This window comes from Schistocerca americana, chromosome 5 (assembly GCF_021461395.2).
Source record: "Schistocerca americana isolate TAMUIC-IGC-003095 chromosome 5, iqSchAmer2.1, whole genome shotgun sequence".
Taxonomy (NCBI): domain Eukaryota; kingdom Metazoa; phylum Arthropoda; class Insecta; order Orthoptera; family Acrididae; genus Schistocerca; species Schistocerca americana.
Genome location: NC_060123.1, coordinates 156,341,098 through 156,354,631, shown reverse-complemented (window position 1 = coordinate 156,354,631; position 13,534 = coordinate 156,341,098). Strand labels below are relative to the sequence as shown.

The window sequence follows — 13,534 nt, the reverse complement described above, 5'->3', positions numbered from 1 at the left end:
TAGCAGTACTTGCAAATTTGCGAAGCATTACTATGAGTAAGTCATATACATCTCCTCGGAAAAATAACCTCTAGCATTTAACTCCTTAATGAGTTTGTTTAACCCTAAGTTCACAGTAGTGAGGACAAACCCCACCTTGCGGACACCATCTGGTGGTGTTGATCACCATTTTCACATCCATTGTGGTGGCTTGTACCTTTCATCTACTCAGCATGGTTTTAATCAACTACATACAGTGGTCGTAATGCCATGCTGTTCTACAGCTCTAACCTTGGATTTGAAGCCCCCTCATTATCCAGGAAGATGCAGAGAGCAATTTCCTGAGAGTGTAGAGCTTTTTCTATCACCCCTACAACTTGGTGAAATATTGTTTCACCTTGATAAACCAGCTTGATACGTGTGTTGGCTTTTATTGAGAGGAACCTCAGTTAACCATAACTTGCACATTGACCAGTTTTCTGTTGTATTTAAAAGTAAGGAGGGCAGACTGAATTGTGTGATCAATTCACCCTGGCTTCAGAACGAAAATAACCGTCACTGTCCTCCAGGCTTAAGAATGACTCCTGCTGCTAGACCGACTCTAAATAGTCTGCGTAGGAGTCTGATTTATTCCTCTCCTGCGTTTGGTTGTTGCTTTAGAGCTGGAAGAATTCCATCAGGGCTTGGTGACTTGAATAGTTGAAGTGTTCTCACCACCCACTGGATTTTTTCTCAAGTCAACAATTCACTGGCAGATTCCCAGTTCTCCCATTGGTTACCTATTCTAGTACCTTGGTCTGTATTGTTGACAGAGCATCTTGAGGGAAATTAGTCTTGAGGAGCACATCTGGCATCTCATGTGATTTCCTTATATACCCACCATTCTCTCCTTGGTGTGCCTCCTGGATTTATTGGTACTTTTGTGAAGATATGAAGTTTTGCTGTGACAGCTGTATCTTCCACTTTCTCACAGCATACCTTCCAGGAAGGTTGTTTCGCTTGCCTAATAGCAACACTGTATTTGACAAAAACCTCCTGATAGTTTACCCATTGTCTGTCCCACTTCAAAGGTGAGCTTTTTTCTTACCTGCTTCCTTTGCGATTCAGAGTTATTATTCCAACTAACTAAATTACTGTTTCTGCATGTCTTGGTTCTGTTCTGTTCTGTTCTGTTCTAATGAACCTATGAACCTACTTATGTAAAGTGTGAAAGGGCATCACTTCAAGACATTCCTAGTGGACGACCTATTACATGTGTAAATTACCCAGTATACTATCACTTCATTCGCTGACATGTTAAGTTGTTTGAGGAGGAGAAGAAAATCCAGGAATATGAAATGCTTGACCGCCTATCATATCAAGATGTTTCATATAAAGATGCTTGGAAAAAGTTGAAGACCCTATCCTAACAAAATGGCATCAAACTTTGTAAACATAGAAACTAATTTCACAGCAGAGATGACTAGTACCCAAAAATTGCAGCTATAGCTAAATATCAAAGCCTTTCATCCGGTTGGGGGAAATGACACCAGCTTTCTCAGTTCCAAAACTCAATATACCAATGTTAACCACAGGACCAGCACAGCCAGAAATGTCTTGTTTTCTTCCCGCATCACCAGAAGGGCACCTGCTAAGAATGACAGATCAACAGCCTAACACCAACCGATGGCTGCATGGCCCACAGGCTGCAGGCTGTAGAGAAGAAATGTTATTTTCTGTCCCAAAAGTCGACAGGAAAATCCTAACAGAAACCAAAACCTCACAATGACAAACATGAAAAATCGAAAGTGATATAGAACTACACTCTCAGCTGGAACAAAACTACTAGCAAAGAAATTCCTATTGTCTTTTCAATTTTCTGCTTTCCTGAACCTAAATCTGCTCCCCAACCATCCATCCAAAAAGAAAGAAAGATTGGCCATCGCCACCTGGCCAATCTGTCAGCTGGTAGCCATTTATTTCTTTACAAGCCTCAGAAATAAGCAATTTTATTGGACTATGTATTGTCCACTTCAGACTGATCCATGAGTTCATCTTATTGTAAGAAGACACATCCCAGCGTGACTATGGTAACTCTTCAATGGCAGCACATATTCTCAATTAGTATGCCCCTGTGGCTGAAGTGGTGTGCACATCAGAAGGTGTGAGATAGGGTAGTGCACAGTGGTAAGGAGAAATATAGCACGTGATGCTCCAGCCAATAGCATCATTCTTCTATGTGAGCCCATAGCAGGTGCTTTGGGGTGCGTGTGTAACATTTAACACTGATTTTCTTGTTATTGTGGATATGGTGAGGGTAATTAGTTGCTGTAGTGTCCACTATTAGTGTCTTAAAGCAAACACAAGGAGTATTATGTTAAGAAGCAACAGTGACAGTTCCTGGAGAATTTAAATTCTACTAGAAAGAGTCATAAGCTGAAATAATAGACCAGTTTGTAGCACTTATCTCAACATTGTCAGTTTCTGGGGTCGGCAACAGCTGACACTACAAAGTAGAGGTGGGCCAATCGGTTATTCTGGAGTAACCGTTATCACAGTTCCAGTTATTCTTTGATAACCGTTATTTTTAACAGTTATTAACAACTGTCAAGTTATTTTTCGCTAGCGAATACCGAATACTCTGACGGGGCTACAGTTGAATAACGACTTATTTGAATCCATCAGTTTAGTTATCAGTATAACTGCGAGTAGTGTGAAATGGCAGGAATGTTGTATGAATCGTGTCATAACCTTAGCTAATTAACTCCGGGTACATTTTAGTTGATGTTAGAATGATTATTAGTGTTTCATATTATATGTTTGTAGGTTATCGGTCACTATTAGAAATATTATCTTCGCAGCTGCAACAGAAAGTACGTGGCACTTCGCCACAGTACTGTTTAAGTAAAATGTTAACAAAGTGCATTTTTAAGTATGAAGTAATATCTAAACTGAATACTGTAGTTTAAATTCGAAGCTTAATTTCTTGTGCTGCTCACTTAATAGAATAAGTGTACAGCCTTGTAATACAAGAAAAAATATACATAATGTGACAGATTCATTTACTCCTGCCTGTAAAAAATAGTCCTGTTGGGGGAAGTGTGAGTACACTAATGCAAGTTTTATGTGAGATTTGGAAACTGCTAGATTTCTCCAGCTACAGTATGTTTATCACATATGAAGACATGCAGATCGAAAAGGGGACTACAACTCGATAATAAATTCAGTTGGGAAGGGCATACCACAGAATTGATGAAGCACCTAAACAAGTCTGTATTTACAGTGAGAATGATGTTAGATGTAGGAGACATAGATATAGAAAAGCTTACATATTTTCACTCTTTTATTTCATAAAGGAGCATTTTCTATGGTAACTCATCAAACGTAGCAAAAGTTTTTCGCATGTAAAAGCGTGTAATAAAAATCATTTGTGTTATAAATTCAGGAACATCATGTAGGAACCTGTTCAAGGAACTTTGTATTCTAACCACTGCTTCCTAGTATATTTATTCCTTAATAAAATTTGTTACAAGTATTTCCAACCAATAGCTCAATACATAATATCAGTACTAGGAATAGGAACGCAATCTACATAAAGGTCTAAAATCACTTACCTTGGTCCAAAAGGGGTCCAGTATTCAGGAACATTTTCAATAAACTGCGAGCAAGTCAGCAACCATTAAAAACTTGGTTTCAGATAAAGCACGGTTTACAGTGTGTTTGAAAGACTTTTTGATACAGAAGTGTCTGATTCCACCTGTCTGCTTTGACCCAGGATGTCATCAATATGCCGGAAGTAGCTGTTTTAAGTGTGTCTATGACGTCACTACATACACATGACAACAAACATGAAGATACATATAAATAATACATTAACTTAAATGTCTTAGTTGAAAGCAATGATTCCTCAAAATTTTGTGACTTAATTCAGAAATCTGGTTTCAAGCTAAATTTTTCTGAAGGCACTAGGGAAAACAGCAGATCAGTGACCTGCATTGATAATATTATTACTAACTACAAATTTGACAGTGGAAATAAGCACAAATACTGCTTAGACTTGGGTATTTCAGATCACTCAGCTCCGTTTATTGAGCTCCCAAAAGCAAATAACCTAAAGCCTCCAGAAGTGTATATAAAAAGGGATCTCAGTAAAAGTAAAATGGATTTATTCCGCAATAAATTAAGTATAATAAGCTGGCCTGTAGACTACAATAGTTCAAGCTCGATAAACTATGACAAATTCTTAAATTGTTTCTTAGAGGTATTTAATGAATCATTTCCTCGTAGATATAAGCAAAAGAAAGTTAATGGTAAACTCAAATGGATTACAACAGGAATAAAAATCTCTAGTGCCAGAAAGAGAGAGCTCCACAATGAATTAAAATCAAACAGAAATCCGGATTTTGTTATTTATGTCAAACAGTATAAAGCTGTATTTAGGAAAGTTGTAGTGGCAGTTAAAAAAATGGCAAATAATAAATTCATACGAGAACACAGAAATAAGACAAAAGCAGTGTGGTCAGTTGTTCAGTCTGAACTAGGAGCCAAAGTAAAAATTCATGAGATTTTGAAAATTAAACATGAAAATGAAATTTTAGTAAACCCTGTTAAGATGTCAAGTTGTTTCAATGAATTCTTCCTAAATGTAGTAAGATCGGATGTGGATATGACATTCTATCAGGGCATCACAAATTTGGAAAACAGCCAGAACACATCTTTTAAACAATTTGAAAAAATCACCCAAAGGGATGTGGAAAAGGAAATATTGTCTCTAAAAAACAAATCTCACATGGGTGGGATGAAATAACATCTGTAATCAAGTATGTGTACGATATTATTTCCCAACCACCGTCAACTATTATAAATCAATCTTTTGAACAGGGATGCTTTCCAGAGGTATTGAAATATGGTGATATCAAACCTCTTTTCAAGAAAGGATCGACAGAAGATATGGGGAATTACTGCTCTCTCTCTCTCTCTCTCTCTCTCTCTCTCTCTCGCTGGTCTTCTCTAAAGTGTTTGAAAAGATTGCAGCAAAACAAATTAATAACTTTCTTACTGTAAATGATATAATTTTTTAAAACCAGTTCGGATTCCAACAGGGTAAAAGCACTGTGAATGCTATAAATGAGTTTATCAAAAACTATGCTCCACGTTAGATAAAGGTAGAAAGGTCACAGGTATATTCTGTGATTTGACTAAAGCTTTTGATTCAGTGAACCATGCATTACTCCTCCACAAATTACAGATGTATGGAATCAGAGACACTGCTTTAAAATGGTTTAGCTCTTACCTGTCAGGTAGGAAACAAAGAGTGATTTTAACTTCAAATGGAACCAATTATTCATCAGACCGGAAAACAGTTCCCCAAGGAGTCCCACAAGGTTCGATATTGGGTCCCTATCTGTTTCTTTTTATGTAAATGACCTACCACTTGCTATTGATGTTCATTCAGTCTTATTTGCTGATGATACATCAGTTCTAATTGAAAATGAGGTATCTGAAAATATTCCAGAAAAAGCCAAAAATACTTTAGAAAAACTAGAAGCTTGTTTCTATCAAAATGGACTAAAACTAAATGTAACTAAAACCAAAATGATGCAATTTGAAGCTAAATCAGTAAAAAGGAGTGAAATAAAGATAACTTGCAATGATCGGGATATCACAGAAGCAAACCACGTGAAGTTCTTAGGCCTAAATCTTGACAAAAATTTAAATTGGAAGGTACACATAGATTACTTAGTAAATAAACTGAACAACTGAGCATTTGCAATGTGTATTTTGTCAGGTGGCACAAACATGGATACTAGAAAGATAGTTTATCACTGCTACTTTGAGTCAGTTATTCGTTACGGCATAATCTTCTGGGGAAATTCAGCAAATGTCACTAGGCTCCTAGTATTACAAAAGAAAGTAATTAGAAACGTGTGTTGCAAAAAAAAAAAACGGGAATCCTGTCGACCACTGTTAAAAAATTTAAAAATATGATCTATCCCCTCACTTTACATATATGAGATGGTGATGTTCCTATATAGAAATCAACATACACTAGACACTTTCCGTTTTGACCACAGCTACAGCATTCGCCACAGAGATAACTTCAAACTTCCAACACATCGTTTAAAACTTTATGCCCAAACACCGGAGTATATGGGGTTAAAAATTTTCAATAAAATAAAAGGCAGTAATATATTTAAAATGGAGATTGGTTCACTGAAAAGATTGCTCTTTACTCTTCTGGTGGAAAAGTGTTGTTATTCTGTCGATGAAATCATCGAGGACAGCTTCACAATCTGAACTCAGGGATTGAATTACATGTATTATTTTATGTACACATGTAGCTGTAACTTAGAAATGTAAAATATAATGTAAACTTTTGTGCTTCTCTTAAAAAAAGTGAAAAAAGTTTCTTTTGTAAACCTTGACATGTCTCCTGTGCATCAAATCAAATGATTTGAAAATTGTATGTAATGAGATGAATAAACCACATAACATAACATAACATAACATCTTCCACCAAGAATACAGTCAAACCAATGGGACAACTGCGGGAAATGGGGGGTTTCAGGGTGAGGACAAACTAGTAAAAATAAATAAATAAATAAAGCATTCTGCTACACCAACAACAATCTGCAGGAATCGGACACTTCCCTTGAACAATATAGGTCAACCATAGGTAACCATACCAAAACACCAATACCCACAACTAAAAGTACAAAAATTGAAATCAGACATTCCCTTGACCTACATAGGTCAACCTCAGATGACGATACCAAAACATCAACACCTACAACTATGAAAATGGGAATCGGTCATTTCTGGTGACCTATACAGGTCCACCACAACTCATCATCATCATCATCATCATCATCATCATTTAAGACTGATTATGCCTTTCAGCGTTCAGTCTGGAGCATAGCCCCCTTATAAAATTCCTCCATGATCCCCTATTCATTGCTAACATTGGTGCCTCTTCTGATGTTAAACCTATTACTTCAAAATCATTCTTAACCGAATCCAGGTACCTTCTCCTTCGTCTGCCCCGACTCCTCCTACCCTCTACTGCTGAACCCATGAGTCTCTTGGGTAACCTTGCTTCTCCCATGCGTGTAACATGACCCCACCATCTAAGCCTGTTCGCCCTGACTGCTACATCTGTAGAGTTCATTCCCAGTTTTTCTTTGATTTCCTCATTGTGGACACCCTCCTGCCATTGTTCCCATCTACTAGTACCTGCAATCATCCTAGCTACTTTCATATCCGTAACCTCAACCTTGTTGATAAGGTAACCTGAATCCACCCAGCTTTCGCTCCCATACAACAAAGTTGGTCGAAAGATTGAACGGTGCACAGATAAGTTAGTCTTGGTGCTGACTTCCTTCTTGCAGGAGAGAGCAGATCGTAGCTGAGTGCTCACTGCATTAGCTTTGCTACACCTCGCTTCCAGTTGTTTCACTATGTTGCCATCCTGTGAGAATATGCATCCTAAGTACTTGAAACCGTCCACCTGTTCTAACTTTGTTCCTCCTATTTGGCACTCAATCCGTTTATATTTCTTTCCCACTGACATTACTTTCGTTTTGGAGATGCTAATCTTCATACCATTTTCCTTACATTTCTGATCTAGCTCTGAAATATTACTTTGCATACTTTCAATTGAATCTGCCATCACAACTAAGTCATCCGCATATGCACGACTGCTTATTTTGTGTTTACATATCTTAATCTCACCCAGCCAGTCTATTGTTTTCAACATATGATCCATAAATAATATGAACAACAGTGGAGACAGGTTGCAGCCTTGTCTTACCCCTGAAACTACTCTGAACCATGAACTCAATTTACCGTCAACTCAAACTGCTGCCTGACTATCCATGTAAAGACCTTTAATTGCTTGCAAAAGTTTGCCTCCTATTCCATAATCTCGTAGAACAGACAATAACTTCCTCCTAGGAACCTGGTCATATGCCTTTTCTAGATCTATAAAGCATAGATACAATTCCCTGTTCCACTCATAACACTTCTCCATTATTTGCCGTAAGCTAAAGATCTGGTCCTGACAACCTCTAAGAGGCCTAAACTCACACTGATTTTCATCCAATTGGTCCTCAACTAATACTCGCACTTTCCTTTCAACAATACCTGAGAAGATTTTACCCACAACGCTGATTAAAGAGATACCTCTGTAGTTGTTACAATATTTTCTGTTTCCATGTTTAAAGATTGTTGTGATTACTGATTTTGTCCAGTCTGATGGAACCTGTCCCGACTCCCAGGCTATTTCAATTATCCTGTGTAGCCATTTAAGACCTGACATTCCACTGTATTTGATGAGTTCCGACTTAATTTCATCCACCCCAGCTGCTTTATTGCACTGCAATCTATTGACCATTTTCTCCACTTCCTCAAATGTGATCCTATTTCCATCATCATTCCTATCCCATTCTACCTCGAAATCTGAAACATTACTGATCTTATTTTCACCTACATTGAGCAACTCTTCAAAATATTCCCTCCATCTGCCCAAGGCATCCACAGGATTCACCAGCAGTTTTCCTGACCTGTCCAAAATACTTGTCATTTCCTTCTTACCTCCCTTTCGAAGATTGCTAATTACACACCAGAATGGTTTTCCAGCAACTTGACCCATAGTCTCCAACCTGTTTCCAAAGTCTTCCCAAGATTTCTTCTTGGATGCTCCAATTATCTGTTTGGCTTTGTTTCTTTCTTCAACATAACTTTCTCTGTCTACCTGAGTTCTAGTATGTAGCCATTTTTGATACGCCTTCTTTTTCCTTTTACAGGCTGCCTTGACTGTGTCATTCCACCAAGCTGTTTGCTTCATCCTACTTTTACACACTACTGTTCCAAGACATTCTTTAGCCACTTCTAGTACTGTGTCCCTGTACCTTGTCCATTCCTTTTCCAATGACTGTAATTGACTACATTCAACTAACTGGTACCTTTCTGAGATCACTGTTACGTACTTGTGCCTGATTTCCTTATCCTGAAGTTTCTCCACTCTTATCCTCCTACATATGGACCTGACCTCCTGCACTTTCGGCCTCACAATCCCAATTTCACTGCAGATTAAATAATGATCAGTGTCATCAAAGAATCCCCTGAATACAGGTGTGTCCCTAATAGCCTTCCTGAATTCCTGATCTGTTGTTATATAGTCAGTGACAGATCTGGTTCCCCTGCCTTCCCAAGTATACCAGTGAATGTTCTTATGTTTAAAAAAGGAGTTTGTGATTACTAAGCCCATACTGGCACAGAAATCCAAGAGTTGTTTCCCGTTCCTGTTGGCTTCCATATCCTCTCCAAATTTACCCATAACCTTTTCATATCCTTCTGTTCGTTTCCAATCCTGGCGTTAAAATCACCCATGAGCAGAACACTGTCCTTGTCCTTTACTCTAACAACTACATCACTGAGTGCCTCATAAAAACTATCCATCTTATCTTGATCTGTCCCTTCACAATGCGAATATACTTGCACAATCCTAATTTTCTTGCTAGACACTGTCAAATCTATCCACATCAGTCATTCGTTTACATACCTTATTGCAACTACGCTGGGTTCCATTTCTTTCCTGATGTAAAGCCCTACACCCCATTGTGCTATTTCTGCTTTGACTCCTGACAGGTAGACCTTGTATTCTCCCACTTCCTCTTCTTTCTCACCCCTTACCCGAATGTCACTAACATCTAAAACGTCCAGCCCCATCTTACTTGCAACCTCTGCCAGCTCTACCTTCTTCCCAGAGTAGCCCCCATTGATATTAATAGCTCCCCATCTCATTACCATTTGTTTGCCAAGTCGTATCTTAGGAGTCCCTGGTTTGTCAGTTAGAGGTGGGACTCCGTCACCTCCAAAGGTCCGAGGCATTTTGCTCTGATTGTTGCCAGCATCATATTTAAAGTACCAGGGAAGCAGGTTGCTAGTCTTACTTGCCCCGAATCCCATTGGGTTTTACCCGTAACGGCTGAGGGACTAACCGGTGGATTTGGTAGTCTTTGCCATATGAGCACAAAGGTGACGATGACTCAGAATATGTCCGAGATGCCCAGCCTTATTCCAAAGTAACTGGTATCCCGACTGTCGGGACCACTTACTTGGCCACTCATACGTTGCCCGTGGTTCATGAACTAGGCCGTGGCTACAGGAACCCACACCATGAACCACAACTACGGATGCCAAAAAACCAACACCTACAACTGCGAAAAATAAAACCACAATCCCAAAAATCCGCAAATCAAACATAAATTAAATCACATTCAATACTCCATAAATACACAAAACATCACATCTAGAATAAAAAAATTAATTACCACCAGCAAATTCCGGCACTGCAAACTAGATCGGCCAGGCCCCCCACCCACCCACCCCACACAAAAACCACCTCATAAACACCATGCCCTAATGACATTCGCACACCACAACACCTTTGCGTCAAAGCAGACGGGTGGAATCAGACGCTTCCATTGTCCCCCTCCTCCTAGTCTTTAGATGAATATCGTAACAGAGACAACAGAGACCGATAGACCAGTTTAGGTAAAAATTCTGCTATATTTCAGTTTTGACAGCACTTGGTCGCAACAGTTAAGATCGGGTATTGTGTGTATGATAAATTTGTTAAAAGTGTGTAACTGTGTTTTATTCTCAAAGTGCATCAATTCTGTAAATATTAGCAGTTACTGTAATATATTTACATATTTTGATAATCTCCTGACAAATGATGAGTATAATAATTATTATATTCAACTGTATTATGCTATACTTTCTGACATGTTATTTGTCATTCGCGATGGCCAGCGGCTCTTTCCGAAGAAGTATGTAAATATTTGTTCGCTTCAGTAACTATTGTCTCTGGAAATATCCCCGGGCTCTAAGACTGGAGTCACTGTGTCAGGAACACAGACACACAGTTATTCTGTTACCAACTGCCAGGTTACCTTTAATGGTAGCCCGATAACTGCCAGAGGACGAGAACTGTGAGCCAATAACGATAACTGTCAGAGGATATACCGATCTCTGACAGTTATTTCCATAGTCACTCGAAAACCTTATGGCAACTCTCTTTATACTACCCGTTCAAGCTAAATTGACATATAAGGTGGTGGCTCAAGGGAACGACCGTACTTGTTAATGCCTGTACTGCAGCTCCTATCAGCCACCGCTCGGACATTAACTTTTTTTAATTGTTTGTGCTAAAAGTAACGAAGGCACACAATATGATACACAGTTCTTATCAACAGATAGTGCGCAGTCTCACAGTTATTCCCATGGCCTATAGAACGCGTTCCAAATGGTCTATCCCTCTCCTTCGTTCGTAACCAGATCTCTGATGAGTTGACGGGAAAGCGTAGTACGATCTTTGGTCAACAGATGGTGTGAGGCACTGTTGACACTAGACAGTTATTGAAATAACTGCTTGTATCAGAGGAACGGTTATTGCAGTAACCGTTACTTCTTAGTAACCAGTTATTTCTATCAGTTACGTTATTTTTTGCCACCTCTACTACAAAGTACCCCCCCCCCCCCCCCCCCTCTCTCTCTCTCTCTCTCTCTCTCTCTCTCTCTCTCTCTCTCTCTCTCTCTGTGTGTGTGTGTGTGTGTGTGTGTGTGTGTGTGTGTGTGTGTGTGTGTGTGTGCGCGCGCCCGCGCGGATGCAGATTTGCTTCACACAGCTTCTTTCTTATGTGCATACTACTATAATAGGAGGCAATAAGTAATACTTCCCTACCCGTGGTAATTGGGGGGGGGGGGGGGGGAAATCTGGCTTACCTGGAGCATTTGACACCTGATCACCCTCAAAGTAGTTCCCTTGGGACTCCAAAAATTTCTCCTAGTGGTTTTGCGATTGTTGGAAGCATACTGAAGTAGCCTCTTTCTGAGTGGAGTTTAGCTCAGCTGTCATTACTGCCAAATGTCCCCTCTTGTTTGAACTCGTGTTCTTTTCAATGGCCTCTTGAGTTTGGGGAACAGTGAGAAGCCACAGAGGGCTAAATCAGGTGAGTGGGGAACCTGTTGAAGCACAGGAATGTCTTTTTTTGCCAAAAATGTCTGAATTTAGTGCAAGGAATGTGCTGGAGCATTGTTGTGATGGTGGTGCCAATTTCTTGTTAACAGCAAGTCCGGTCTCTTGTGCCGCACAGCATCAGTTAGGTGATGGAGGATATCCCTGTAGTACTCTTTGGTGAAAGTTTGAACTTGTGGTGCTTACTCATGGTGTACCACAATACAGGAGTAAAAAAAGTAGTCACCATCACTTTGACGTTGCTGCATGTTTGGCGGGCCTTCTTTGGTCTGGGTGATGACGAATGCTTCCACTATGATGACTGGAATTTGCTTTCTGTGTCATGCCCATTTTTGCAGGACTCGTCACCAATGATTATGGTGTTCATGAAGTCGAGGTCACTGCTCGTGGACTCCAGTGTGTCCTGTGAGACCTTAAAACGAAGTTGCTTTTCCTTCATTATCAGCAGCTTCTTCACGAATTTTGCCGACACTCTTTGTGCCAAATCTTCGGTCTCAATGGATTGTGCCGAAAAAAGTACTGGTGCCCACCTTCTCTGCAGTTTCTCTGTTAGTCAAACGATGGTCCTGTATTACAACAGTGTTCACTTTGGCAGTGACCTTGTCATTTCAGCATGTTGGTGGCTGACTGGAGCGTGGCTTGCTCGCTACTGATGTGCAGCCATCTTTATACCAGTTGTACTGATCTTTAATGTGTGTGATGCTCATATCATTGTCACTGAAAGCCGTTTCAATCTGCCCAATGGTTTCCTCCTGACTGTGCCCAGTTTCGGGCAAAATTTCATGCAGTAGCACTGCTCCAGTTGTTTCATCATTTCCCTTGCAATGAAAAACTGCTGTGAGCACTACACACTACAACACTAAAATGCTGCTTGTCAGCAATGGATGCATTGATTGGTTGGAAAAAATTCATGCATCATACAAAGATTCAAGTTCGGTTCATGCAAGAGCGCTACATGCGCTAGATTCAAATCCATCATGTGTTCACACATGCAACTGAGTGGGGTTGGGGGGGGGGGGGGGGGGTGTTGTTGGTAGGGCAGGTGCCTCTCACTGTGTCTGGCTGTGTTTTGCCCCTGCACCATTGCATGTTACAAACATTTTAAATTTTTTTTCAATGTGTAAGCTAATAAAATTATTTTTCCTTGAAGTGTTCCTTTTTTCACACCATTATAGACAGAATGGCCATGGTGACCCATCTTATCGAGTATGGCAGAAATGGATGGTGTGCAAGCTGCAAGGCATTTGTTTCAGGGGCTTCGAGCTGAGCCCGTATACACATTGGCATACATCCCTTTTTTCACTTTTGGCTCCTCTTAACTTCCTACTGTTTTGAGTTATTTGGATTTTATTTCTCATGTAAACACCTCATTTAAAATACTATGTCACAAATTTTGGCCACATCAGTGATGTCAAAGGCCCTGGAACAGACTATTTTCTTTTCTCATTTCAACCATCATTATTTTACTTGAACATCCTGATGGAGGGGGCAGGGGGAGGCAGTTGATAACCAAGCTGTTTAGTTCTTTGAATT

General features: G+C 39.8%; 1 protein-coding gene across 1 annotated transcript in view; it reads left to right on the top strand.

The window, feature by feature from the left end:
• LOC124615426 (cysteine desulfurase, mitochondrial-like) overlaps positions 1-13,534 on the top strand; it is a 122,159-nt gene that overhangs the window by 14,149 nt on the left and 94,476 nt on the right. The window lies entirely within an intron of this gene.